Source organism: Mauremys reevesii, linkage group 1 (assembly GCF_016161935.1).
Source record: "Mauremys reevesii isolate NIE-2019 linkage group 1, ASM1616193v1, whole genome shotgun sequence".
NCBI classification, from domain to species: domain Eukaryota; kingdom Metazoa; phylum Chordata; order Testudines; family Geoemydidae; genus Mauremys; species Mauremys reevesii.
Window position 1 is genome coordinate 71,686,645 of NC_052623.1, and position 26,591 is coordinate 71,713,235.

At 43.1% G+C, this 26,591-nt stretch overlaps 1 long non-coding RNA gene across 1 annotated transcript; it reads right to left on the reverse strand.

Annotated features, from left to right (window-relative positions):
- Positions 1 to 418: 418 nt before the first annotated feature.
- LOC120395359 lies at positions 419 to 16,471 on the reverse strand. The gene is made up of 3 exons (XR_005592617.1): positions 16,382 to 16,471; positions 8,694 to 8,821; positions 419 to 686 (listed from the first exon to the last, which is right to left on the reverse strand). It is a non-coding gene; the product is annotated as an uncharacterized LOC120395359 (long non-coding RNA).
- Positions 16,472 to 26,591: the final 10,120 nt, after the last annotated feature.

Consider the following 26,591-nt stretch of genomic DNA (forward strand, 5'->3'; position numbering starts at 1 on the left):
GTAAGAAGGCAGAGACAAAAGGTGGTAAAATAAAACTATTAGGAAGCCTGAAAAAGTCTCACGCTTGCACAATTACTAGGTAGTGTTGCTGTGAATGAGATTAAATCAATAAAGAGAGAGAGGAGAGAACAAACATGGACTACATTTATTTCTGTCTCTATTGACGCCTGCATGGATAAAGCAGCAGCTAGGTCATTCCATGTGCTCAGCCACCTCTCACCAAATTATGTATACACACACACACACACACACACACACACACACACACACACATATACATATATATATATATAAAAGAGTAGGAATACATTTAATCTTTTTTTTTTTGCCAAAGCCACTTTATTTAGAAAGTTGTTTACCTTTCTGCAAAGCCTCATTACCCATAAAAACAAAGAATGAAGTTGATTAATGTGCTCTAAGTGTGATGTTCAAATTGTAATTTTAATATACATAAATGGATGCTTCTGCTGTATTTGTTTGATAATTTACAGAGTTAGCACCGTCCAAACCACTAATCAGTTTCTTTTTATGAAGACAGCTGCGGAAGATTCTTTTGGAATGCTAATTTTCATTAGCGCCTTCACTCACCGGGGCTGGGGGCCTTTTTCAAGCGTGATCTCATCTCTGCAAACTGGGGTTGAGGAAACTTGGCTCATGGACTATTCAATTGCTTTTTTACAGGGTAACTAAAGAAGAGAAGCAGTAACAACAAAATCAACTGGATGGATTTAAGAGAGCAGAGTGACTATGAATCAGGATTGAGATAGTTTCTCTTCTCTGCTCCCAGCTCCCCACTTTTTTTGGCATTGTCAGTCTGCTGAACTTGCAGAAAAAAAGAAAGCTACATAAATGTACTATTTCTCCAAATCCTGTATATTTAACAGGATGGTGACATTAATACAGATTAACTGTAACACACCATTTTACTAGTCATTTTGTTCTAATGCTCATTTCATGCAAAAAATAGCAGGGTAATCATGTGGCCTGTAATAGGAAACAGAAAAGACAAGTGGATTAATTCTCTGGCCTATCATGTATGAAGAATCAGAAGCAATAATATCAGGCACTGCATGTTTTTTCAAATTGCCTCAGTTTCTCACAGCAACACTAAAGCTAGCTCAATGGCAGCATTAGTTTCTGTTAATTTGGAATTTTCATGGTCTGGTGCCAGTATTAATGTTTTATGCCAGTGTAAATGTTAAGTAACCAATTGAAAGGTCTAAATATATTAACGTTCTGCCTCTGCGCATAGGTATGAGGAGATTAGAATAATTCTGCTGTACAAAGAAAACAGTCTCATGGAAATCTGTGAAATTATTTTTGCTGTTGTAAGGAAGAACTCTTTTCTTGAAATACTTTATGTGTTACACAACCAGTACACAAACATGCCTCTAGCTTCAATATTTAAAAGAGTAGAAAGACACAGCACAAGTAACTAACACAAATACAATTTCTAGGTAAAATGTTTGTGTGAGTTTTGCTTCAAAACCAGTCTAAGAACAGTGGCAGCATTTCCAGATGCCCCAGGAATATCCCAAGATGGGTTATAGTCTTTTTGAAAAGGGACTGCACAAGAATCACACTTTACTTATAGTACTGCAGGCTCAGAACATGCTGCTTTATTCAACTATATCAAACTATATACAAACTATATAGAGTGGGGGAGATGGGAAGGAACACACAATGAACAGGAGGTAAGTAATGGAGGGGTGGAGCCTGTTTCCTACCCATAATATTCTGAGTAACCATGTTGCGACAGAATACATTCCTGTATTCACACCTTACACCTTATTGTAATAATCTTTGGACAAAGTATGGCTTGTAAGGTACCATTTGAAAATTCATAATTTGCTGGTCAGTATTGTCTGGTAAAATATGTGGCAACATGGTGTGTGAAGTTACAAGATTCCCTGTATGATGTTATTAACACATGTTCTGAACCCCACAGACCTGCCCAGGCAGAAGTCATTGTCCTAAAGAAAGGAAGGAATGTGTGCTTGCCTTTAAGCATTAAACAGACTCATCCAGCAGGAAGGGAAAACAAAGCAAGTTCAAACAGGTGGAAAAAAACAGCAGGGAATTTCCTTCCACATAGACTCTTTGTCTCCTGGTTCTCAGCTGGAAATGTTTTTCAAGTGGGGAACTGAAACTATAAAAAGGAGGGAGAAACACCCTAAAGCACCCCTTCCTCTCTCTCCCTGGCTACCTCATTCTCTGTACCTGAGAAGACAAAAGGAAACAGCCATTGTAATTTGGGGGAGGGGTCTTGACCTGAAAGTTAGGTCAGTAATCTGCTAGAACATGTGGTGAGAAAGTTTGCTTTGTGACTAGGCTTGTTTCTTAAGTAGCTACTAGTACACATTTTATCTTTATTTTTCTTGTAATTATTTCTGACTTTTATCCCTCATTTATCCCTCCCTTAAAATCTCTCTCTTTGTAGTTAATAAACTTGTTTTATTGTTTTATCTAATCCAATGTGTTTAAATTGAAGTGTTTGGGTAACTCTATTTGACAACATAAACTGGCATATTATTCCCTTAAAGGAATAATAGACTTAATATATTTGTACTGTCGAGAAGAGGGCTGGACAATATACAACATACGTTCCTGGGGAAAGATCTGGGACTGGGGTGTGTTGCGGTTACCCTGCAGTAGAACCCAGGCTGGTGAGATCCTGGGTGTAGCTTGTATGCTGGAAGGCTGTTTGTGAGCAGCCCAGGTGGGAGCTACTACAGCAAGGGATTGTAAGGCACTCAAGTTTGCAGGGCAGGGGTGACACAAACCCCCACTAGTCTGGATTGTGCCCCAGTCTATAATACCAGTTAATCCCTTGATACCTAAGTATGATAATAGCTTAGCTGTGTTTTGAAGGATGAAGGCCTGTTCAATCGCCTTGACTTTGTCTGCCACAAGTGAATCCCTGCCTTGTCTATCCTATAGCCCAAGGACTTCTGGTCTCATAAAAAAGCATGTACTTTGTTTTTAGTGAAGTCCTGCTGCCTAAAATATTTGAAGTGCCTTCTCCAGAGCTGACAGATGTTCAGCATCACATCCACCTGAGATCAGGATATCATCATCCTCACTACAACACACAGGAAACTTTCAACAAACTTTCCATGACCATGCTGACAAAATGGCAATTGATTGTACTGGTATACGCTCGTGTGTGTGTTTATAGTGGTAAATTACTTACTGCCCTCCTCCAGGGTCATCTGTTGGTCGGTCTGCGAGATGGCTAGTTTACTACATTTTTGCCCCCCACCCAACATGGTCAGCAAGTTCTCTGTTTGTGGAATGGGGTACTTTTCTAACTTGGAGACCTGATTCACTGTTACTTTATTATCCCTGAAGAGGCAGATGATCTTATCTGGTTTAACCACAGGCATACTCTATTCAGATATGCCCTATTCAGAAAACTGCACTGGTGAAATGATGCCCTCCCTTTCTAGCCTGTCTCAATCTCAAACTTTCTCCGCAGGCATAAGGAATTGGTCTTGCTTAAAGTATTTTGACTTGACCATATCCTGGATATAAATCCTGGCCATTACGCCCCGCAAGGTCCCTGTAGCAAGTCACTCTGATGGCCTGTTGGTCTAGTGGCCATGCAGTGGCTTCATGGTCCTTTCCAGTTTGTTCATGCTGGAGAGGGCTCTGCCAGGTGGCATATGACAGGCCTCAGTCTCTCCTGTGTGTGTCCCCTCTTTGGGATTCTGTCACAACAGAATGGAGGAGGAGCAGGGGAGGGAAACCTTGGCCCTCGACTACACTGGATCCTGACACAGGGCCATAGGAGGGTGTTGTAGTGTCCAGACCACTCATTGGTCCACCCCGAGTTACACTCCCCCTAAGTCACTTCCATTTGCAGTGCAGTCACAGTCTTAGTTGCATTAGCTTTGGCTGCTAGGGGAACAACATCCCATTCTTCAGGACCTCTTGGGGGGTTCCTGACTCCAAAAGGGGGGAATATGGATCACCACTTCCAGAGTTGCATTACCAAGGCTGCAGTCACTCTGCTGACAGCTCCCAGCATCAGTTTTATTTCCATGTTCAGCCTGTAACTCCTTCCCTCCCTGTGTCAGCGCCCTTTTAAGCTGTCCCTCCCTGAGGTGCTGGGCCTCCCTGGTCCAGTACTGCTTGATGCTTTGCTCTAGTTTAGTGTGGCATCTGTAAACTCCATCATAGTCCTTACCCCTTTTTAAGAAATGTCTAGGTGAACATCTAGGACTTTGCAAATCTAAGATTGGATTTATGCTGGAGTCTAATTTGAAAATTTCCTCCCAATTCAGTTTTCATTCTTGGAACTGGTTTTGGCCTAACAGATTTTTGCCTTTGACCTCAGATCACTAGGTCTGGTAACTTTTCCTTTTGGCTTTTATATTTTACAGGGACAAATACAGAACCTACCTCCTGGACAGATTCTCCACTGGAGGTTCACAGGATCACTCCTTTATTCTCTATTGGGCTCAGTCCTCCTTTTGCACTACTAATACATATATTCATTGACCACAGTAATTCAAGTCCCTCTATCTACTTCCATTTGTACTGACTGTGTAACTCCACCATTACTTTGCAAGGTCCCACTTTTTGTCCTTTTAGACAGTACTTCCCCTCTCTGTCTTCTTTCCTCTCTGCTTTGTTCCTTTTTGTCTGGTCTTTTGGGATTTACCATTCTAGGTGTGGAATTCTGTTTGTTAGTCACCTTTACATTTTCTGGTGACATGTCCAATCCTGAAGAATTTATGACACTGGGATGTTCTTTACAAATTGATGCAAAGTGAGCTTTTTCACAGTGGAAACACCCCTCAGGGGCCCGAGTCCCTTGAGGCTGGCTTTGCATTTTGTTCATTGAGTCAGTTTGGTTGTCCCTGCATTCTAAGTACAAATCCTGTAAGTTTTTCAATGCTGCTTGCATTCCTGTTGCTAATTCTACTGCTTTTGGACCAGGTTAAGATCCTCTTTGCCAGCAATTTTCTTTGAATTCTCTCATTTTTAATAGCACAAACAAATCTGTCCTACAGCGTATCCTCTATGACATTTCCAAATAGCAATATTCCGTTAATCTTTTAGCTCTCCACATACCCAGGCAGATTTTCACCTTGCCTTCTTATTCTACCATGAAACCTGAAATGTTTCATAATGATGTTTGGCTGTGGAGTGAAGTGCTGCGTTAAGATATTTTGCAAGATTTTGAGGTTTTAACAAACCCTTTAAGAGGGAGTAAGTTTTACTGCCGCACACACTGAGGAAAAGGTCTCTCTGGTTGTCCTTATCTTGCAAATGAGATTATAGAAAATAGTGGCCCAGTCTCAATATATTTGTGATGGTGTTCAGGGAGCAATGCAGACCAATGAGGGGCTGCTTCACCATGTGCCCTGCAATCTTAGGTACCTTATAATGCTTTGCTGTTGTAGCTCCGAACCAGGGCTACTCATAACCAGCCCACCAGCATGTAGGTCACATCCTGGGTTTCTGTGTGCTAAGCAGTCCTAGTTCAGCAGCTCTGACTCCATCCAGCTTTAGAGAGCCCCACAGCCCCACTAGCCTTGCTTACAACCGGCAAGGTGACACCTAACACACTTGCAGTGCCACAGTTCCCCCAAACCATGTGATCTGCAATGTTCAGCCCTCTCCTAGACAGTTCAGAGAAATAATGTGGTTCATTTGTTCCTTTAAAGACACAAAAACACATCACAGCTTTTTAAATAGGGTAAATACACCCTTCCATTTAAACCTAGCACTGACTTGGTTTACAGCAAGAATAAAACAAATTTATTAACAAAAGGACATAGGTTATGTGATGCCAAGTAAAAGGAATACAGGTTACAAAAGGTGACAAGCAACTAAAAGTGAAAACGTGTCTCTAAAAGTCTAAAATGTAATCTAGCAAGGTACAGGCTTTGTTTAGGATGTTTCTCTCACATATATTCAGTTCCCAGAGACTTCAATCCCACTTTGGTCAAAGAACCCATCTTTCTGGGCTTGCAAGAGTTCTGTTCCCTTGTGTCTGTTTAGTGATAGATGGCTAGTCTTTGCTTATACCTTCCAAAGTTCAATGACTTTCTTTCAAGAGGCAGGATAACCTCATACTGTTCTTTCCTTCCTGTGGGCTTCCCATCCCCCTGTATGATCCTGTTTACTTCTTATATGTAATTTGAAGTGAACACCCATTCTTTTGTTTAGGATAGACCTTTTTAACAACCCATAACTCTAAATACACACCCTGGGTTACTCTAAATACAGACATCACTAATGTACAATCATCATTCAAGAACATTAATGATCAGTGAGTTACAAGTTTTCATATGATCCCTCACAAGGCATATTTTGTGCAAAGATTATTACAGTGGTGTGTACAGTGTGAATACAGGGGTGCTTAGTGTCACAATATTGCTGCTACTCCTCATTTTCTGCATTCAACTCAATTTTCCATAAATTTCCATTCTTATGGTTTTCATCACCAGTTTTGAAAGTGGACTGCTCAGTGCACAAGAAACATTTTACTTATAATACTGCAGGCTGGGAACTTGCTGCTTATTCAAGTGTGTGTGTGGGGGGAACATCCACTAGCTAAACAAAAAGTAAGGGAGGGAAGGAGCATGGTCCCAGCCCATAATACTCTGAGTAACCCAGTTAATCCCTTGATGACCACTTACGACAATTCTGAGTCCATAATCCAAAATGAATTTTTTCTCCATCACAATCTGAAAATAGGACTGCTAGCACTCAAGAGCTTACTCTTTTGTAATGTTATCTTTCAAAGCATCTCTCTAACTTGGATCTCCTCCCTTTTGCCTGCCCATCTTTTCTACCTACCCCACACACCCCCCACACTTGTTGCCTACATTCTTGCCTTCTCAGCAGAATACTAACTCATGTATTCCACACTAGAGAACCACTGCAACAAACTTTTTTGTCAAGCAGGTATATCTGAGATCCTTCTTTTGGGGAATGAATCATACTGATAGGATTATGCATACAGATTGGGATTTTCCAAGCAGTCTCAGGAAGTAATGCAGGATGGCTGCAAGGGAGCCTAGCACATCTGCTGGGAAATGAACTAGATGATCTATCAGGGCTCTCTATGATGCTATATGATATTTGTATAAGTGATTCTATGAAAGAGTTGAGGGAGATTACAGTTTACTGTTGAACTGAAGGGACATGCACTAAAAAAAGTTGACAGAAGTCAAGGAAAGAGGATTCTGTTAAACTTAGGAGAACATGAGGTACAATAAATGTAACTGACAAGGTGGAGAAAGCATAAATGAATGACTTAGGTTGACTACTAAACTGTAAAAATAGCACACTGTTTATGCAAAACTGCTTATTTAAGACAAATGAAGTGCCAAAGCAACTACGCTTTCTATGCATGGGAATGTCAGTCTTCAGCCTGGAAACGAGACTGTGTTATACTATATGTTATCTGTGGTAAAAACAGCAGTGCAGGCTGAATGGAGAGGAAATAGGGTCTGGGGAGAGGACTGAAAGCTGTACAGTGTCAGGAATGTTTAGAAAACATGAACATGGCTATGCTACAGAGATCTTCTCACCTGATTTCTACCAATTTTTTCTTATTTCAGTTATGTAAACAAGTGCAAAAGAGTAAGGGAAACTGATTACCAGAGAGTCTAATAATGTAGCCATACTACTGCCACTTTGTGGCTGTAGGACTAAGGCAAATTAACGAATGTGGCCAAAAAAGCAGAGAAAAGAAAACAAAGGGGAAGAGAAAGTGAGGATCAGGGCATAAAATTCCCCATTTTGAGTAATAATTATGTAGTTACCCCTCACCTTCTAGGAGCCCTAAACTGTTCTTTGCATCCAGAAAATTTCTCAAATGTTGGCAGCCGTAGAAAGCATAGACTTTTCACCCCATTTGGTTCTATTTGATATTGACACCTGAACTGAATTCAATGTCCTACACAATCCCCCAAAATAATGGTTGCCCATCTGTTCCTTAAGTTCCATAGACTTACCAAGCGCATTCGGTAAAAGTAGAAGCCTGGATTCTGATATGCTTTGGTAGCGTAAACATACATTTTAATTGGGCAGCTATTATTTTGGAAATCTAGAGTATTTGAAAAAACATATATTAGAGAATATATTTGATATGAACCAGGAACATAAAATAAATGGAGTATGTCAAAATGAAGATGGCTAATAGAATAAGGCCAAAAAGTTACTCCTTTGTTTCGATACATAGTGTCTTTTTAAAGCGTTTGTTGTTGAATTCCAAAATACCCAGTTCAGCTTCAAATCTTGCTCACTGGAAACTAATAAGGTGTGGAGAAATGAATTTTAAATTTGTCTCCTGCTATATCTCTAACTGAAATCTGAAATCTTATCTTTAGACCAGAACAACCCATGAGTGTTTAGTCAGAGGAAAAGATGTGTTACTTTAGAGTCAGCTCTTCCTTCTATCGATAACCAGATCCAGCTATGCAGATTCTTCTGTTAGCCATCCTTTGTGATATCTAGGGATGTAATTCTATCAGAGATCACTTTGATTCAATATGCTTGCCTATCATCTGCCTTTTAGCCTTGAATGTTTTTTCAAATACAACGTTGACAGAGAAAATTTGTTTTTACTAACAAAAATTTATGAATCTTTAAGGTGATTGCAGTATCTATATGACATACATATATGTAACCCCCCTTCTTCCCTGGGTTACTCAGGAGCAGGCAATACTCACCTGTGTTGTTGACATTACCTTTGTTGTACCTGATGTTGTTGATATTAAAGAAGATCCTGAGTATCCCAGTGGTTCTGTTGGATAGATAGGAATCCTCTATTCACCCCTCTGCTGCAGGCCCTTTACTCCTAAAGGAATTTAAAATTGGTGATGCCTCCACCTGGCTGGCCCCTGTACACTCAATGGTGCACCTTGGGAACCTCCAGGAATAAAGCTGTCCTAATAATAAATAATAATATAATCTGTGGCATGGGTGTAACTCAAAAATTCAATTATAAATAAACTGACATCCAATATACTTAAATTAGAGTTAACATACCTTTACTTAACTTAAAAAAAAATCAGGGTATAACAGACCAAGATTAAATATCACTACTAATTTAAATCCACTGGGGGAAATTGAATAAAATCAGTTACCAAATATAATATACAGCAGGGATCGGCAACCTTTGGCACATGGGCCAGTTTGTTTACCTGCTAGTGGGCGCCGCGATCGGCCAAACCTGCAGATGCGGCAGGTAAACAGGTAAACTGGCCCGGCCCACCAGGGGACTTATCCTGGCAGGCCACATACCAAAGGTTGCCAATCCCTGATATACAGTAATAAATGAAACTTAAGTGGCATTTATACTGCAACCATTGATCCAACCACGGAGTGTACACTCCTCTGGATTTCAGAGTCCTAGACACTTGCTTGCATGGGCGCGCTTGAAGATCTGAAGCTGGAGACAGCACTCTGTTGGTTCTGTTCATCAGTCCAGCCAAGGCAACAAGATGCACAACCCCTCTGATGATTGGAGCTGGCTCCACCAAATATCAGCAGCTCTGGGTCCTGGGTCAATGGGAAGATCACTATGCCTCTTCTCAGACTCAGTCTCTGTACTGTGCCCCTTCCCTTGCAAGTACTTTCCCAAACCAGAGTAGGGGTTACTCTCAGTTCCTTTACTGCAGGCCCACCTCAGTCATCTCTAGGCACAGCAACAGTCTCTGCCCTGGCTCCTCTAAAGCCACCAACAGCCTCTGAGGCTCCCTGCTTGATCAAAGCCCCAGCAGGCTCTCAGCAGCTTCTGGCTTCCTGGCAGCAGCTCCTGGTATGGACAGAGCTCCACAGGAGCAATCTCACTCCTTTTCCCAAAATGGAGTCCATCGCCTGCTCTCCCTGCATGAGGAAGTCGCCCCATCTTTCCCCAAGACATCATGAGAGTTGTAGTCTCTAAGGCTAGATTGCAGCACAAGAGCTTTTCCCCTGGAACACTTCCAATAAAGTTCAGAGGCCTCTCTATTAAAGGGTGCCTACATATGCATTATACAAAACTATGTAACACAGCTCTTTTTACACAGATCAAGACGGAAATACAAACATCCTTCTTATTTCTAGCCTGCTCCATTCTTGAGCATGGATCATTTTTGGGGTATTTTGTGGTATAGGCAAATGTCTACCCTGAATGGCTCATTTCACTTGTGAGACTAAAACTTAACTGTCCATAGCCAAAACCAGGATCCATTATACCACAAAATGTGTAGTGAGGCATATATGGTTGAGAATAAGTTCATATTAATTTAGTTTTATAACATTTTAAAGGCCCCATCCTTCTTCCTCTCCCACCCACCAAAAGGAGAGACTATGTGTGCCATGGAAAGGAGTATCTCAGCTAGTGATAGGGAAAACACACACACACCACCATTCCCCTGTCTAGGTGCCTGGAAAAGACATACAGGGTTAACCTTTTGTATGGAAGGTCCCCTATGATAAAGAGCCACCACTGTCTGGCTCTGGCCTCAGAAAACCTCCTCCAGTGGCTCCCAATGTAAAAGCAAAAGGCCTGCAGGCAGATGGCTTGTGGATCCACTAGTTTTGGGGCCAGGTCTTGCCAGCTGGGTTTTTTAAAATTGGGATAGAAGTAGGAGGATGGGAATAGCCCAACTGTGGGAGGTACTAAAGGGAAGGAAGGACAGTCACAGCTTGTCCATCTGCCCTGCTATGATCAGCATTGCAAAGGTGAATCTTGAGAATTGGAGAGAAGATAAGGTAGTGGCATTATGGGTGGTTGTTTTTTTTTAAATCAGGGAGCATGAGGCAGCCTGGGAGAAAGCACAAAGACATTTGAAGGAGAAGCTGTCCAGGATAATATAGATTTGGCTACAGATTGTCTTTGCGATGAGAGGGGGCAAAGAAGGTGAGGGTAGAGGAGAGAGAGTGGTGTGGAGGGAACAATAGCCATCATTTAACATTAGAACCATTAGAAAGGCATGGCCAAGACAAAATCTGACAGCTAGAGAGGGTTAACTGAAGGCCCAGGTTAGGGCAAAAAAAAAAAAAAAAAAAGGCAAACAAAACCAAAGGAAACTGAGTCTTTGGCCTATTTATTTTATACAACTTAATAGCTTGAACTCAGAAACAGACAGAGCAGCTCTATTATCTCCTTATACTGGTTTCCTAGTCAACAATCTCCTCCATCCTTCTCATGAGAGTAATGAGATCTTTTTACCTAGACTCAGCTCCAACTAATTGCTTGAGCTCAAAGAGACACTAAGCTGGATATAACTCCCCCACCCCATTCATCCTCTTTCCAAATAAAAACCAACTATGGTCTGACTCAGTGTCACCTGGCACCATTTGCTTTACTCTTAATGATACTAAGAGAGATACACAGGCAGATGCAATATATACATTGCAAGTTTCTCTAATACTTCATTTATTGGCCTCCCACATCTTATCTCTAGGCACCAAGTAATCCAGAAATCTGCTACTACGATGCAATACTACTTGCTATTTACCATATTGCTTTACCTTATTCTTAATGAATCACAATAACTTCCTGTCAGGCATTCGCTACATGTTGATTTTTAAAGTCATACTTGTCTGTTACAGCTCCATTTTGTTTCTTAAAGCTGTCCCCTTACTCCATTTTGTTCTTGTTCTCCTCTGTGGCCGCCCCTCCCTGGCTGTTAAGTTGTTTACCAGGGCCTCTGCCCTTCTCAAAGGGAGGGCCCCTTAAGTTGTTTAACAAAAGCTATTGCCCTTCTCAAAGGGATGGCCACTTGTGCTAGGACCACTGCCCTGTTCAAAGGGTTAGTCCTGTTATCACCTTGTTAAAACCTGGGCTTGGTGTAGGGTGGGCTCTATCCAGAGCTGCAAGACTATTGTGTTTTTAAGATCCTGGGCATGAGTCATACCTCTGGGCTCAGGACTAGTCCAAACATGTCTTGGTGGCTGCCTGCAGTTTTTTTTTTCTCTGCCTTCTCTCCTACCTGTAAGAGGGGGAGTCAATCAGAGTTACTGGCAGGAAGCTGCCAGGGTTTGCCTTTATAAACAGACATTTTTTGAACAGACTTCAGAAAGGTTCTTGCATTGCTGCCTGGTCTGATCAACCAGGGGTTCTGGGGGTCCTTTCTCCGCTCTTGTTTTATTTTTGAGCGTACCCCCGTTTTTGAACTCCCCCCCCCAAAGAATGAATTGCTGCCTGAGAGATCTCCTGATTATCAAGACTGTACCAAGCCTTCTGATGTTCTTGCTGCTTCTGCCTCTGTTGCTGCCTTGGGGAATGGTAAGAATCCCTCTGTGAAACTTTCTATACTTTTATTTTATTATTTTAGGTGCTGGCTCTGTCTCCCCAGCACACAGACTCAAGCTAAACCTTGGTCTGTGTCCTAAAACCTCTCTTACCGCCCCTCTTGTCCTGGCTGCTGGCTCTGTCTCCCCAACACACAGACTCAAGCTAAACCTTGGTCTGTGTTTTAAAACCTCTCTCTTAAACTCTGTGGCACTCTGCCACTAAAAGTAAGTTGGTGCTGCTGCTAAGTTCTGCTCCTGTGGGCTTTGCCTTGGACTGTTTTCAGCTGTATCCACTGCTGCAGCCACCTCCCTTAGCTTCCTTGGGGGCTGCCTTGGGAGCTGTATTCTGGGCACATACCACTCTGCCCTCTGTAACTTCCCCATAGCATAAGGTGCACCATAGGTTTTTTTTTTTTCTTAGTTTGATAAGTCATAGTTTGTTAAGATTGTAAAGCTTGTAAGTCTCACCTGCCTTGCTATAGTTCGTTGTTTTGTTGCTCCACATAAGCTGCTTGTCATTTTATATAAGTTTGATTAAGTTAGAAGATAAGGTTTTTCCTGCCTTTTCCCCAACGTCTGCATCACCCTCTGAACTTCTCAGAAGTCCTTGCTGCTTAAACTTACAGCCTGCGTGTTCTCTGTGTCTTCCTAGCCTGCCTGTTCTCTGTGTGTCTGTGTTTCCGTGCTCCTACTGCCAAACCTCAGTTGTATTGCTGAAGTCTAGCACAAAAACCCCATTGGTTACTTTTTCCTCTCTGATAAACCTCACATTCTACATTTACACCACTGTGACACATTTTACCTAAGATTGTTATTTAACATATTTTTCCATAACTGTTAGTTGGTTATATGCTGCTGTGATACACCTTTTTACATAGAAATCGCTAGCTACCTGTTACAATTATACCTCAGTGTTAACTGATTACCCACTGTATTGTATCCTACTGTGTTGTACCCCACTATTGAAACCCCCTTACTGTTCACCAAAAAGGAACCCCTCCCCAATTGTCTACCTTAACAATCCATACCCCTCACTATTGAATTTTCCCTGTTTTTGTATTTTCTTAATAAAGTTTATTTTGCACCCCACCCGTGTGGTAATTGTTCCCCAAGATCCCATATACCTGCTGGCAGGGACAATACTGTTTGGCTTTAAGATACTGAAATTTGCCAGGCCAGTCAGTCACAAAGTTGGTTTACTCACAACTTTGTGTACCTAAATACGGCAGAGCCTACGTGTGTGGAACTCTGTGGTAGTTCTGCACATGGGCGGCTTGAAATATTGAGCCCTTGGGCTTGTTTGCAAAGGTGCAACAGTGAGTTTGTGTGAACAGGTAAAAGTTCCTCTATAAAAAGGTGCCCATGTCAATTACCCAGTGGTTCTCAAACTGTCCAGAGGTTCTCAAACTGGGGTCCATGAACCCAAAGGGGTCCTCAGACACTGCACATGAGGTCTGCAAAATACAATGAAAAATTTAAAAAATAATCTCACTGCACGTTCTGAAGCCATGGGCAATGCAGAGTCAAGTAGCAAGAAGCAAATGAAGAACAAAAAGTTTGACAAAAGTTATATTGATTTTGGTTTTATGGAATTTAGTGATGGATGACTGCAAAGCATTGTTTGCTTGCAAATCTTATCAAACGAAGCAATGAAACCTGCAAAGTTGAAACGACACCTCACAACAAGACACCTGGAGTATAAAGATAAATCCAGCAACTTTTTTTAATGAAAGAATACCATCGACAGAAAACTCAAATGACAAACATATCAGTTCCAGAAAAGGCTCTGAAAGTGCTTCAGATTGCAAAGAGTAAAAAATCCCATGCCATTAAAGAAGCTGATTCTTCCAGCTGCTGTAGAAATATGCAAGGTGATGGTAAGCAAAGATGAAGAAAGAAACTTAAGGCCAGGCCACTTTCTTGAATATCTCATGGTAGAGTGTTGGAAAGATTTTGAGCTTCGCTAAGAGCTGCTGGGTTTTCTTTCTGTGCACAGTCCCAAGATCTCTGCAAACTTTTCTGTCCTGATATGGATCATGAAGCTTGAATACTTTGCAGACATTTTTAAATTTTTGAACGTGCTGAACCTGTCCCCACAAAGGGGTGATGCAACCATACTTGAAGTGGGTGACAAGATGGCAGCATTTCAGACTAAAATAGAGATTTGGAAAACTAGACTGAGCAGTGGAACCTCAGATATGTTTCCACTGTTGGCAGAATTTCTGGATATTAACAGCATGACAATTGACTGCATGTGAGACAGGATCCTTGCTCACCTTTCAACTTTGGCAGAGTACTTCACTGTTTACTTTAAATATATCAACATGAAGGAATATGATTGGGTTCAGGAGCCGTTCTCAACTTTTGCTGTCATCTTGCCATTTGAGTGGAAAAGCAGAACAGGAGCTGCTTAAACTATCATGTGACCGCACACTGTAAATTAAGTTTCAGGAACAGACACCTTGCCAGTTTTAGCCAATTGTTTCTGCCGAGTACACAGTTTTAGTTACAGAAACAATGAAAGTGTTGCTATCTTTCCCAACAACATATATACGTGAAGCATCATTATCTGCCTTGACAGCTGTGAAGACAAAGTTCAGGTCCCGACTGAAAGTGGAGAATGATTTACGAGTTTGCATGTCAACCATCACACCAAGGATAAACAGACTCTGCAATAAGAAGCAGGCACACCCATCTCATTGATATCTGTAACTACTCATACTCTTTCTTAAAGCATTACTAACAGGATGTGTTTATATGAAGTACACATACACTTTTGTCAATCAGTTTCTCAGCTGGGGGTCCATGATCAACATTGAATTCGAAAAGGGGTCCATCAACAAAAAAGGTTGAGAACCTCTGATCTGGTACACATTATTACTAGACTACATTTTTAGGAACAGATGGGAAATTTAGGGAGGCAGAATGTAATTATCCAAATTGGAATTTCACCAGAACACCAGGGCTAACATCCCTATTCTTATGAAAAGAGCAGTGGAATCTCTAATGGCCACAAGTGGTGAAAATATTGGTTTTAGTCAGCTTCTGTCAGCAGAGTGCTCTCCAATATCCTCCTAGGGCATTGGTTTAATACTGACTTAGAGGGAAGAGTGCCACCTATTGAATCCCCAACAGACCAGGGAGAATATGGCAAAAATATATTCAGTATCATTAATTCAAAGATAGCCATTAGAATTCACAACCCTTTTCATTCATTTTCCTTAAATATTCATACAAGTGTTGTTTGCCAGACTGTTCACAAAAAGCTAAAGTCTCATAAATATTCTGCAAAAATACATTTATACACAAGTTCACACCAGACTTGTGATTTGCCTCTTCCAATTTAAGAATTTCAGCCATTCAAACAAGGAGCAGAAACAATAAACACACACTACAGTCAGTCAGAGACATAGGCAAATAGGCTGAAACATGTTGACATTAATTGAATCAAATGATTTTGAACACTCAAATTCCTAAAAATCGAAGTCTGGCTGTGGATAATTTACAAGTAGAAGAAAAGGTCTAGGGGCAATTAGTAAACGATTATGATAATTCATTCCCTTAATAAAGGGAATAGCTTTTTTTAAACTTGTTTTATATTCACCCTTCCAGATCTCTGGGTTTTAGTATATAGTTTCAGAACAGTTCATAGCTATAAATTGGATTGGTGTCCAACATTCAAAAGTCTCCTAAATCCCCAACACCACTTAAATCTGAGATTGTTCCCCTATCTCCAGCCATTCACTTTATTCTTTCCTAGACTAGAAAAAGGTCAATGAAAGTTGAAGCTCTGCTGTACCAGCCAGGGAAGCAATTTCCAAACCTAAGGATCCCCTCACTGTAAATGCTCTTCCTCCAGCCCCTTTTCATTCAAACCCAAGAGTTATTAGCTTGAGTGCCTTATCTGATCACAACTGATGCAGTATCACACAGGAACAAAGGTGGACTTGGATATACTTTGTATCACTTGCCTTTAGGCTTAATCCTGCAGCCACCAAAGCCTACAGAAACACTTCTGTTGACTTTAATAGATGGAGGGTCAAGCTCATACTGCTTTAAAAGTTAGAGGTAATTTTAAGTTACATTTAGAAATGTAGCAGTGCCAGAGCTTTTTGCAAGAAACACCACTTACCAAGTGGGCAGCTGGGTTCTGCACCAGATGAAGTTTGAGTAGTTTTAAGATGCGGCCCCATGTAGAGCCTATTACCGTAATCCAATCTTGATGAATGAAATCCATGCTTTCCTGGAGATTTCCATTAATTTCCTGCCCTGAAAATATTTAAATACAATGAAAAAATTAGAGTATTAAACAAATTTCCTTTTTGGCTTTCAAAAGCCATTGAAATAGGAAAGTCATGAGTGCATGGCAGGGCCCTTACGTTTTAAATAAGTGGTACAGTCTCTAAGCATAAGTAGCACAACACCAATTAGATTTAACAAAGTTATTCCTTAATACCCAACATTGAGTGCTTTGCTTTCATCAAAGGCAGGCTACTTTCTTCCTTACAATCAGCATTTATGGATGGCATGCTGCTCTGCACCCTCTACACCACTTCTGTGCTTTATACATGAAAGGCCACCACAGTTCTTACTTTCTGGAAATTCATCTGAAGTAACTGGGCAATTATGTGGAATATTCTCTGTATAACGAAGTAAATCCTGTTACCAGCTCAGTGTTCAGAAATTACCAAGCTTCATTTTAATGAACTCCAGATGCATTATACCATACTGGGTTTATTTCAGGAAAATAAAAATGGAATAACAATGCACTAGGGTGCTAGCATGACGATTTTACTATTCTTCAAGACTTCAGTCTCTCTACCCTACCCCACCCCACTCCAATTACAAGTGGTCAGGGATGAGCTACACGTTTTGGAAAAGCATCAGAGATCTCACCTAGTGTTTACCTTTTGGAGAAAGGGGAACCCAGAGAAAGATAAATTGTGTTTTACTGATCTTTTTCCACTGATAATGGTTGGCATTTCAGTATGCACATGGGGCCAAGTTTTGCCCTCATGCAACTCCACTGAAATCAATATCCTGTAATGCAGGATTTGTGATAGAGTTGTTTACTTGACTTTTATAGGGCTGTTTTAAGTAATCCCAATAAATCCCATTTTAAACCTCAGTCAGGGAGTAAAAGGAGAGGCAGATGAACTAAAAAGGAACTAACTTCCCATTTAATTATGTGGGGAATACCACTAAGTCATACGGAGTGCTAGAGTTTGATAAGCATCTTGTAATGAACCTAGAATTTTCTCTCTACACACAGAAAACCATCTTCATGCCAAATTTTCATGAATGTCCTGACCCACAAACTATAAAGGCTCTTATGAGTTAATGAAACTGTTAATATGCCTTATATTTTAATGCAATACGTAGACAAATTTTAAGATGATTATAATTATACAATACCCAGACAGTGTACAAAAGTACATTAGTCGATTTAAATACCAGATAGAAAGCTGAGAGATGAGCTCTCATTCTGCTATTTACAATGCATGGGTGGACCTTTGTGCCCCCACAGAGTACTAGTTAAGTTGCTAGGTCTCAGCGTTGGTGCAGGGGTCTGCTCACATTGTAAGTTGCAGACTCAAGATCGTGATCCCTAACGTGAAGAGCTTACAGTCAGATTTTAGATGTGATGCAGAGAGTAAGAATAACAAACAGCTGAGTCTTGGAATATGCACATCTTGAGGCTTCCATGACATTTATAATAAAATATACATATATTTTAATATATTAACTCTTCTTCTATGTGACATGGAAAAGCAGGGTTTTAGGAAAGACTTATTTAGACACCTGTCTGTCCCCTGACTCCCTTCTGCTTCTAATATATCATTGATGATGCTGTTCATGGAGTTTTATAAACATATATTCTGGGATTATTTCCCTAAGTGAACACAACATTTGAAAAATAGCCTAGAAAAAACACCTGGCTGTATTTAAGGAATACTGGCATGATCAGAACTGAAAGTAGGTGAATACTGCAAAGAAATTTCCACTAATTCCAGTGCAGCTTTTAAAATGTGTTCTTTGGCTATGCTCTAGGTCATGTTGTGTTTGCTAGCACAAATTTGCTAACAAAGATTTTTACTGGGTAAAATATTCACTGAAATGTACCTTTTGTATTGTACATATTCCTACTGGAAATCTGATTCTAAAAGTTATGCTTCTGATCCCTGATTGGATGAGAACAACATGTGGCCAATCAAAACAGCTTGGATTATATCAGATATTCACAAAAATCTGTGCCAAAATAAACTACAAAACAAATTGGAGTCATTACTCAATTAATATATTTTAAATGACAAAAAATTATATAGTTTGATTCTGAACAACTCGCAAACAGAAGATGTGATATAAATTAAACTAGTTACAAGTTATTCATCCACATGAGTGATGATTTTACACACATGGAGTTACAAGATATTCATTGTCTGAAAAACACCCATTCAACTCCCCACCCCATCCTCTCCCTGACAAAAAACATACTTTATCCCAGAGTTTTTACTCCTACAAGGGAGCAGAGACAGATACTCCATGAAGTCCCTTAGAGAGTTCATTATTATTAATGATTTATGTGAAAGGTGCCTCAAATACTACAGTGATGGGTAGCAGTATAACACCATAAGATAGATAGACCAATCACCTGGATTAATATGAATATAATGAGCAAGATTCATATGGAGATGTCCAAGGCTGAGGAAGCTATCCAGCTAGAGAGGACTGCTCTCACACCCCTGGGGGAGAATGACATGGCTCTGTCACAGGGAGGACACTGACTGATGGTTACTTCTGGCAGCAGGCAGTGCCTCACCCCTACTCCCAACCTATTGCCCATAGCGATGAAGAACTGTTATGCTGCCCTGGCAACAACCAGTAAGGAATAGCCTCCAAAGGTGGAGAAGGATAAGCGATTAACCCCCAAGGCTAGGAGAATCACAGTCACCACTCCCAGGAGGAAACGTAGGATCATGGTGACTGGTGACTCCTCTGAGGGGGAGAGAGGCACCCACCTGTCAGCATGACATGGCATTCCAGGAGATATGCTGCCTGCCAGGACCCATATAGAAGAGGTTATGGAGGCATTGTCGAGGATCATCCAGACCTCTAACTACTACCCCATGCTACTCATCCATGTAGGGGCCCAAGCAGAGACAGATGCATCCTGGAGATGAATGCCTGGCTGTGAGGATTCAGTTGCTAAGAAGGCTTTGGCTTCCTTGAGCACAGGATGCTGTTCTGGGAAGAAGGACTGCTAAGCAGAGATTGGGTCCACCTATCAAGAAAGGGGAAGAGCATATTTGGATACAGACTAGCTAATAAGATGGGCTTTAAACTTGGTTTGATGAGGGCAGAAGACAAAAGCCCACAGATAAGTCAAAAACATGGAGAGCTGGGAGAAGAGTTGGCATCTGGGGGGATGATGGACCGTTATAGGAGGGATAGGGGAGAGACAAGAGAGAACACAGAGGGGAAATCATATCAGAATCTTAGATGTCTGTATACTGGTACAAGAAGTATGGGGAATAAGCAGGAAGAACTAGAAAGGCTAGTCAGTAAACACAACTATGACACGGGGTGGTTAAGTACTGGAATAAATTGCCAACGGAGTTGTGGAATCTCCATTATTAGAGATTTTTAAGAGCAGGTTAGACAAACACCTGTCAGGGATGGTCTAGATAATACTTAGTTCTGCCATGAATGCAGGGGACTGGATTAGATGATCTCTCGAGGTCCCTTCCAGTCCTGCAATTCTATGAAAGCTCAGTCATTGTCAATATGATTCTTTCCATTAACTTCAATGTGCTATGAATCCAGCAGGCTCTATGCTAGCAAGACACTGACATAAAAATTGGGACCCTTAAACAAAATCAACCCTAGGGAATGGATTATGGGTAACATTTTAGAAAGTGCCTAAGTCACTTTTGGAAATGGGACTTAGATATTCAAGAGCCTAAGGGTATGTCTACACTACCAAAGTAGTTCGATTTAAGTTAACTTGAATTTGTGGAATCGACCTTACAAAGTCAAATGTGTGTATCCACACTAAGGACAGTAATTCGACTTTCTGAGTCCACACTAACGGGGCAAGCGTCGACATTGGAAGCGGTGCACTGTGGGCAGCTATCCCACAGTTCCCGCAGTCACCGCTGCCCATTGGAATTCTGGGGCGAGCCCCCAATGCCTGCTGGGGGAAAAAATGTGTCGAGGGTGGTTTTGGGTAACAGTCATCATTCAACCATCACTCCCGCCCTCCCTCCCTGAAAGCGCCGGTGGGAAATCTGTTCACGCACTTTTCTGGTCAGTGACAGCGCGGACGCCACAGCACTGCGAGCATAGAGCCCACTGCGATCATCACTGCACTTATGGCCGTTGTCAACTCCTCGCACCTTATCGTCCACCTCTTCCACAGTCAGATGCTGAGAAATCGGGCGAGGAGGCTCCGGCAGCGCGGTGAAGACATCAAGTGTGAGAGTGGCACAGACCTCTCACAAAGCACGGGTCCCCGCGCTGTGGACATCATGGTGGCAATGGGTCATGTTCATGCTGTGGAACGGCGATTCTGGGCCCGGGAAACAAGCACGGACTGGTGGGACTGCATAGTGCTGCAGGTCTGGGATGAATCACAGTGGCTGCGAAACTTTCGCATGCATAAGGGCACTTTCCTTGAACTGTGTGACTTGCTGTCCCCTGCCCTGAAGCGCAAGGACACCCGGATGCGAGCAGCCCTGACTGTGCAGAAGCGAGTGGCCACAGCTCTCTGGAAACTTGCAATGCCAGACAGCTACCGGTCAGTAGCGAACCACTTTGGTGTGGGCAAATCTACCGTGGGGGTTGCTGTGATGCAAGTAGCCCACGCAATCGTTGAGCTACTGCTCTCAAAGGTAGTGACCCTGGGAAACGTCCAGGTCATCATAAATGGGTTCGTCGCGATGGGATTCCCAAACTGCGGTGGGGCTATAGATGGAACTCACATCCCTATCCTGGGACCGGGCCACCAGGCCAGCCAGTATATTAACCAAAAGGGCTACTTTTCAATGGTGCTGCAAGCACTGGTGGACCATAGGGGACGCTTTACCAACATCTACGTCGGGTGGCCGGGCAAGGTTCATGACGCGCGTGTGTTCAGGAACTCTGGTCTGTTTAAACGCCTCCAGGCAGGTAGTTTCTTCCCAGACCACAAAATAACTGTTGGGGATGTGCAGATGCCTATAATGATCCTCGGGGACCCAGCCTACCCGCTAATGCCCTGGCTCATGAAGCCCTATACAGGCGCCTTGGACAGTGACAAGGAACTCTTCAACTACCGGCTGAGCAAGTGCAGAATGGTGGTGGAGTGTGCTTTCGGGCGTCTCAAGGGGAGATGGAGGAACTTACTGACTCGCTCGGATCTCAGTGAAACCAATATCCCCATTGTTATTGCAGCTTGCTGTGTGCTCCACAATCTCTGTGAGAACAAGGGGGAGACCTTTATGGCGAGATGGGAGGTTGAGGCAAATCGCCTGGCTGCTGATTACGCTCAGCCAGACAGCCATGCGATTAGAAGAGCCCAGCGGGAAGCGCTGTGCATCCGGAAGGCTTTGAAAGCTAGGTTCCTCAGCGAGCAGCGTGACCTGTGACTGTTCAGTTTCTTTACAGAGAAGCTGAACCTGCCCCTGTTTCTTTACCCAGTTACTATTGACTATCCTCTGCAGTTACATACCCCGTTCTCCCCGTTTCCCCCCTTCCAACACACGTTTAAAAATAAAATACATGGAACATTGTTAATTAACAACGATTTCTCTATTAATGACTTCGCGTTAAAGGGTTGAAACTGGGACGCAGACTGTGCTGGGTAGGGTGTGTAGTGATGTAAAGACCGCTTCTAAACTCGAGGAATGACAGGCTCCTGCTCCTAGAGCGGTCTGCAGTGCCGGACTGGTTGTTTCAACGGAGCCTGCCATCCCTCCTTTTCAGGACTCTGTGTGTGGGGGCTATGTGACCTTGTGGCGGGGGAGGACGGTTACAGATTCCCCTGCTGCGTGGCTCTGTGGTCCAGGACAAGGACCGCTGCATAAGATCTGTAACCACCCTCCCCCGCCTCAAAGTCACGTACCCCCCACCCACACAGAACATGAAAACCACCTCCCAGACCGACCAGGGTGCCTACTGACTGCACTGTGTGTGTGACCTGCTGCTGATCCTGCCCCCATGTCTGTACCCTGGTAAAGGTGACTGTCCTATGCAATTACCAACCCCCTTCCTCCCCTTCAAACACAGTCTTCTGTACAAGAACATGACGGAAGCAGTAATTAACAGCAAAGTATTTTTAATAATCAACTAGACAGTTAGGGGATGAAACTGGGATTGGGGCTTGGGTGAGTCAGGAAGGGAAGGACTTCTCAAAATTTAGGGAATGAGAGTTTTTTGCTAATTGAGCACTCTGCAGGGGTGGAGTGACAGTTTTCACGGCCCCTGGCGCCCCTCCTTCTTGTTACTTTGGGTGAGGGGGGTATGGGACTTTGTGGCGGGGGAGGGCGGTTGCAGATACACTGCAGGGGGGCTCTGTCCTCCTGCCTGCGGTCCTGCAGAACATCCACAAGGCGCCGGAGCGTGTCCGTTTGCTCCCTCATTAGTTCAAGCAGCGTTTGAGTCGCCTGCTGGTCCTCCAGACGCCACCTGTCCTCCCATTCGCTGTGTGAGCGCTGGTACTGAGAGAGGTTCTCCCTCCATTGGCTCTGCTGGGCCGCCTCTGCTCGGGAGCAGCCCATAAGTTCAGCGAACATCTCGTCCCGTGTCCTTTTCTTTTGCCGCCTAATCTGCGCCAGCCTCTGTGAGGGGGATGCTGGGGCAGGTCGGGAGACAGTCGCAGCTGTGTGATGGGAAAAAGGGAGTGAATTCCTTACAAAGATACATTTTTGCGAACAATGAACATAGTCTAGTCTGTCTCTGTGAACAAGACCATGCACAGCACCTATCTCATGTGCACTCAGGACAAATTCGAATTTTCGGCCTTCGCATTCATTGCCTGGGGGATTGCACTGGAGATCAGACAAGCGGGGCAGGACAGCAGAATCCGTGGAGCAGGCAGGCATGGTAAGCCGTAGACTTTTGGCTGCTTAAAACTTAATGTATAGCAGTGCCCTCCTGCTGCAGGCAGTCCGGAAAGCATGAACTCTGCCCCTGTTCTACCCGCTCGCAGCTGTCCCCGGGAAAGATCCCTGTATGCTGCCCCTCTGCAGCCTCCACCACGTGGCTGTAAACCGACGCTTATTGTTATGCAAAGGAAGAGTGAAGCATTCCCAATACTAACATTATCCTAATTACCCTAATTCAATGCAGGAGTCGCCGAGCGAGATCACCCTGAGGAGGATCACTGACAGCGATAGAAAGCGCATGCTGTGTGAAAGCCAGCACAAACCAGGGGCCTATGCTGCCATGCTCGTGGAGGCAATGCTCCCAGAGTACCTGATGATAGCCTGGCGCGGAAAATTGTCCTACCACGGAGAACCCGATAAGGCAGCTCTCCCCAGGAACCTCATGCGTAGGCTTTTCAATTACCTCCAGGAGAGCTTCGTGGAGATCTCCCAAGAGGATTTCTGTTCTATCCCCATATATATTGACCTTCTTTTCACATAGTTCAGATTCCTGTTCCATTAAAAATAAATGCTTACATGTTTAAAGCACTTACCGACTGATCCTTCCCCTGATTCAGGGTCCGGGTTAACGGCCGGGGAGGGTTGGTAGGGGATCTCTGTGAGGGTGATGAAGAGATCCTCGCTGTCGGGGAAATCAGCATTGTAAGTGCTGTCGACTGCCTCGTCATCCTCATCTGCTTCCTCATCTTCTCCGTCCGCAAACGTCTCAGAGGAACTGGCCGTCGACACTATCCCATCGTCAGAGTCCACGGTCAGTGGTGGGGTAGTGATGGCGGCCGCACCTAGAATGGCATGCAGTGCCTCGTAGAAGTGGCATGTCTGGGGCTGGGATCCGGAGCGTCTGTTTGCCGCTTTGATTTTTTGGTAGCCTTGTCTCAGGTCCTTGATTTTCACGTGGCACTGCGTTGCATCCCAGCTGTATCTTCTGTCTGCCATGGCTTTGGAGACCTTCTCGTAGGTCTTTGCATTCCATTTTTTGGAGCGCAGCTCCGAAAGCACAGACTCATCGCCCCACACAGCGATCAGATCCAAGACTTCCCGGTCAGTCCATGCTGGGGCCCTCTTTCTATTCTGAGATTGCATGGACTCCTCTGCTGGAGAGCTCTGCATCGCTGCCGGTGCTGCTGAGCTTGCCCCGATGTCCAAACAGGAAATGAGATTCAAACTGGCCAGACAGGAAAAGGAATTCAAATTTTCCCAGGGCTTTTCCTGTGTGGCTGGTCAGAGCATCCGAGCTCGGACTGCTGTCCAGAACGTCAACAGAGTGGTGCACTGTGGGATAGCTCCTGGAGCTATTAACGTCGAATTCCATCCACACCTAGCTTAATTCAACATGGCCATGTCAAATTTAGTGCTACTCCCCTCGTCGGGGAGGAGTACAGAAATCGAACTAAAGAGACCTCTGTGTCGAACTAAATAGCTTCGTTGTGTGGACAGGTGCAGGGTTAATTCGAATTAATGCTGCTAAATTCAACATAAACTCCTAGTGTAGACCAGGAGTAAGTATCACAAAAAAGTCAAATGGGACTCAGGTTCCTAAGATTTGAAAAATTGGACTTTGATTCCAAAGTAGTGTGACAAAGTTCTGTCCTTGACTCCATTGGTCCTGCATTTTCTGGCAGATTTTGCTAGCCTTAGAGGCTCACTGTGACCCTCCACATAGCCCTTCTCTCTCTAGAGGCAAGGGTCACAGCTTACTGAGCCATTTTCATCATAAGCCTACCAGAGAGGTGAGGAGAAGCAAGCCTCCTTCACACAGTCTCTCTTAACTCCCAGTCTCAGTGATTAATCAGGGAGGGGGGCCCACCCTCTAGTCCAGGCTCCAGCCCAGGGACCCTAAAATTAGCAGCTATGGTAGCTGACTTTTTGGAAATAGGACATGTACAATTCCCTGGGCCACTTCCCCACAGTAGCCTCCACTTAATATCTCCTTCACCATTACCTCAGGACCTCCTTCCTTGCACCTGATATGGATTTGTACTGCTTCATTCCTCCAGCAGCACAGCTCCATCCTATAGCTCTTGGCATCCACACCTCACTGACTAACTGGGAGGCTTTTAACTAGTTCCAGCCAGCCCTTGATTGGCTTCAGGCATCCCAATCAATGTAGCTATCTCCACTGCCTTCTAGAAGGATCTTAATTGGCCCCAGGTGTCTTGATTAACCTGGAGCAACTGCCATTTGGTTACCATGGTACCCGGGATTTGTTTAGCCTGGGGCTAACATACCTGTTTCTCACTACTTTACTGTAGCCATCTGGCCTTGCCCCATCACAGTAGTTAGTGGCTTTTGAAAATTTTACCCTACATTACAAGCTGAAATAGTATCATACAACACTAGTATATAAACTGTAAAGAGAATGGGGACAAATTTCAGAGCATAAAAGGAACTTTGATAAATCAAGTCCAGAATTTTACAATGTTTCCCTTTATTGTTCTCATCATCTTAATCTTAAGATTTAGGACTTTAGACTTAGTAAATGAAATTTGTCACAACTGTATTGAAGTCAATATAGCCACACTGACTTATACCAACTGAAGATCAGTCTTGTTTTTTAAGTATGTTTTTACTGTTGATTTTAAATAACCCTATCAATGTTAATTAACATGCACGCATGAGATGAGTCAAAAGATTTATGTACATTTAATAAATAATGATGGTGTATCTTTTTCATGTCATAAAGGGTTCCTTCCTTCAAAATATCTGGTGCTGGTTACTGTCAGGTAAGACACCAAACTTAATGGACCATTGGCTGATCCAGTATGGTCGTTCCCTCCTAACCACTCTGAAAACATAGCTGGTTTTGTCTCATTGGTTCCTGCCACCTACCTACTTTATTTTGGTCTCCAAGAACAATCCATAGCCATTTTAAATGTTAATTTACCAAATTCAGTAATCTCTGACAACATAATGTTAGATATTAAATAGAAATACTAAATAGGCAACAAAACTCCTTTAATACGGGGGGAGGAGGGGTTGTGCTCTCTTAGGGTATGTCTACACTACAAGACTATTTCGAATCAACTTAAGTCGAATTTGTGGAATCGACCTTATGAAGTCGAATTTGTGTATCCACACTAAATACACTAATTCGACTGTGTGAGTCCACAGTAACAGGGCCAGCGTCGACTTTGGAAGCGGTGCACTGTGGGAAGCTATCCCACAGTTCCCGCACTCCCCGCTGCACATTGGAATTCT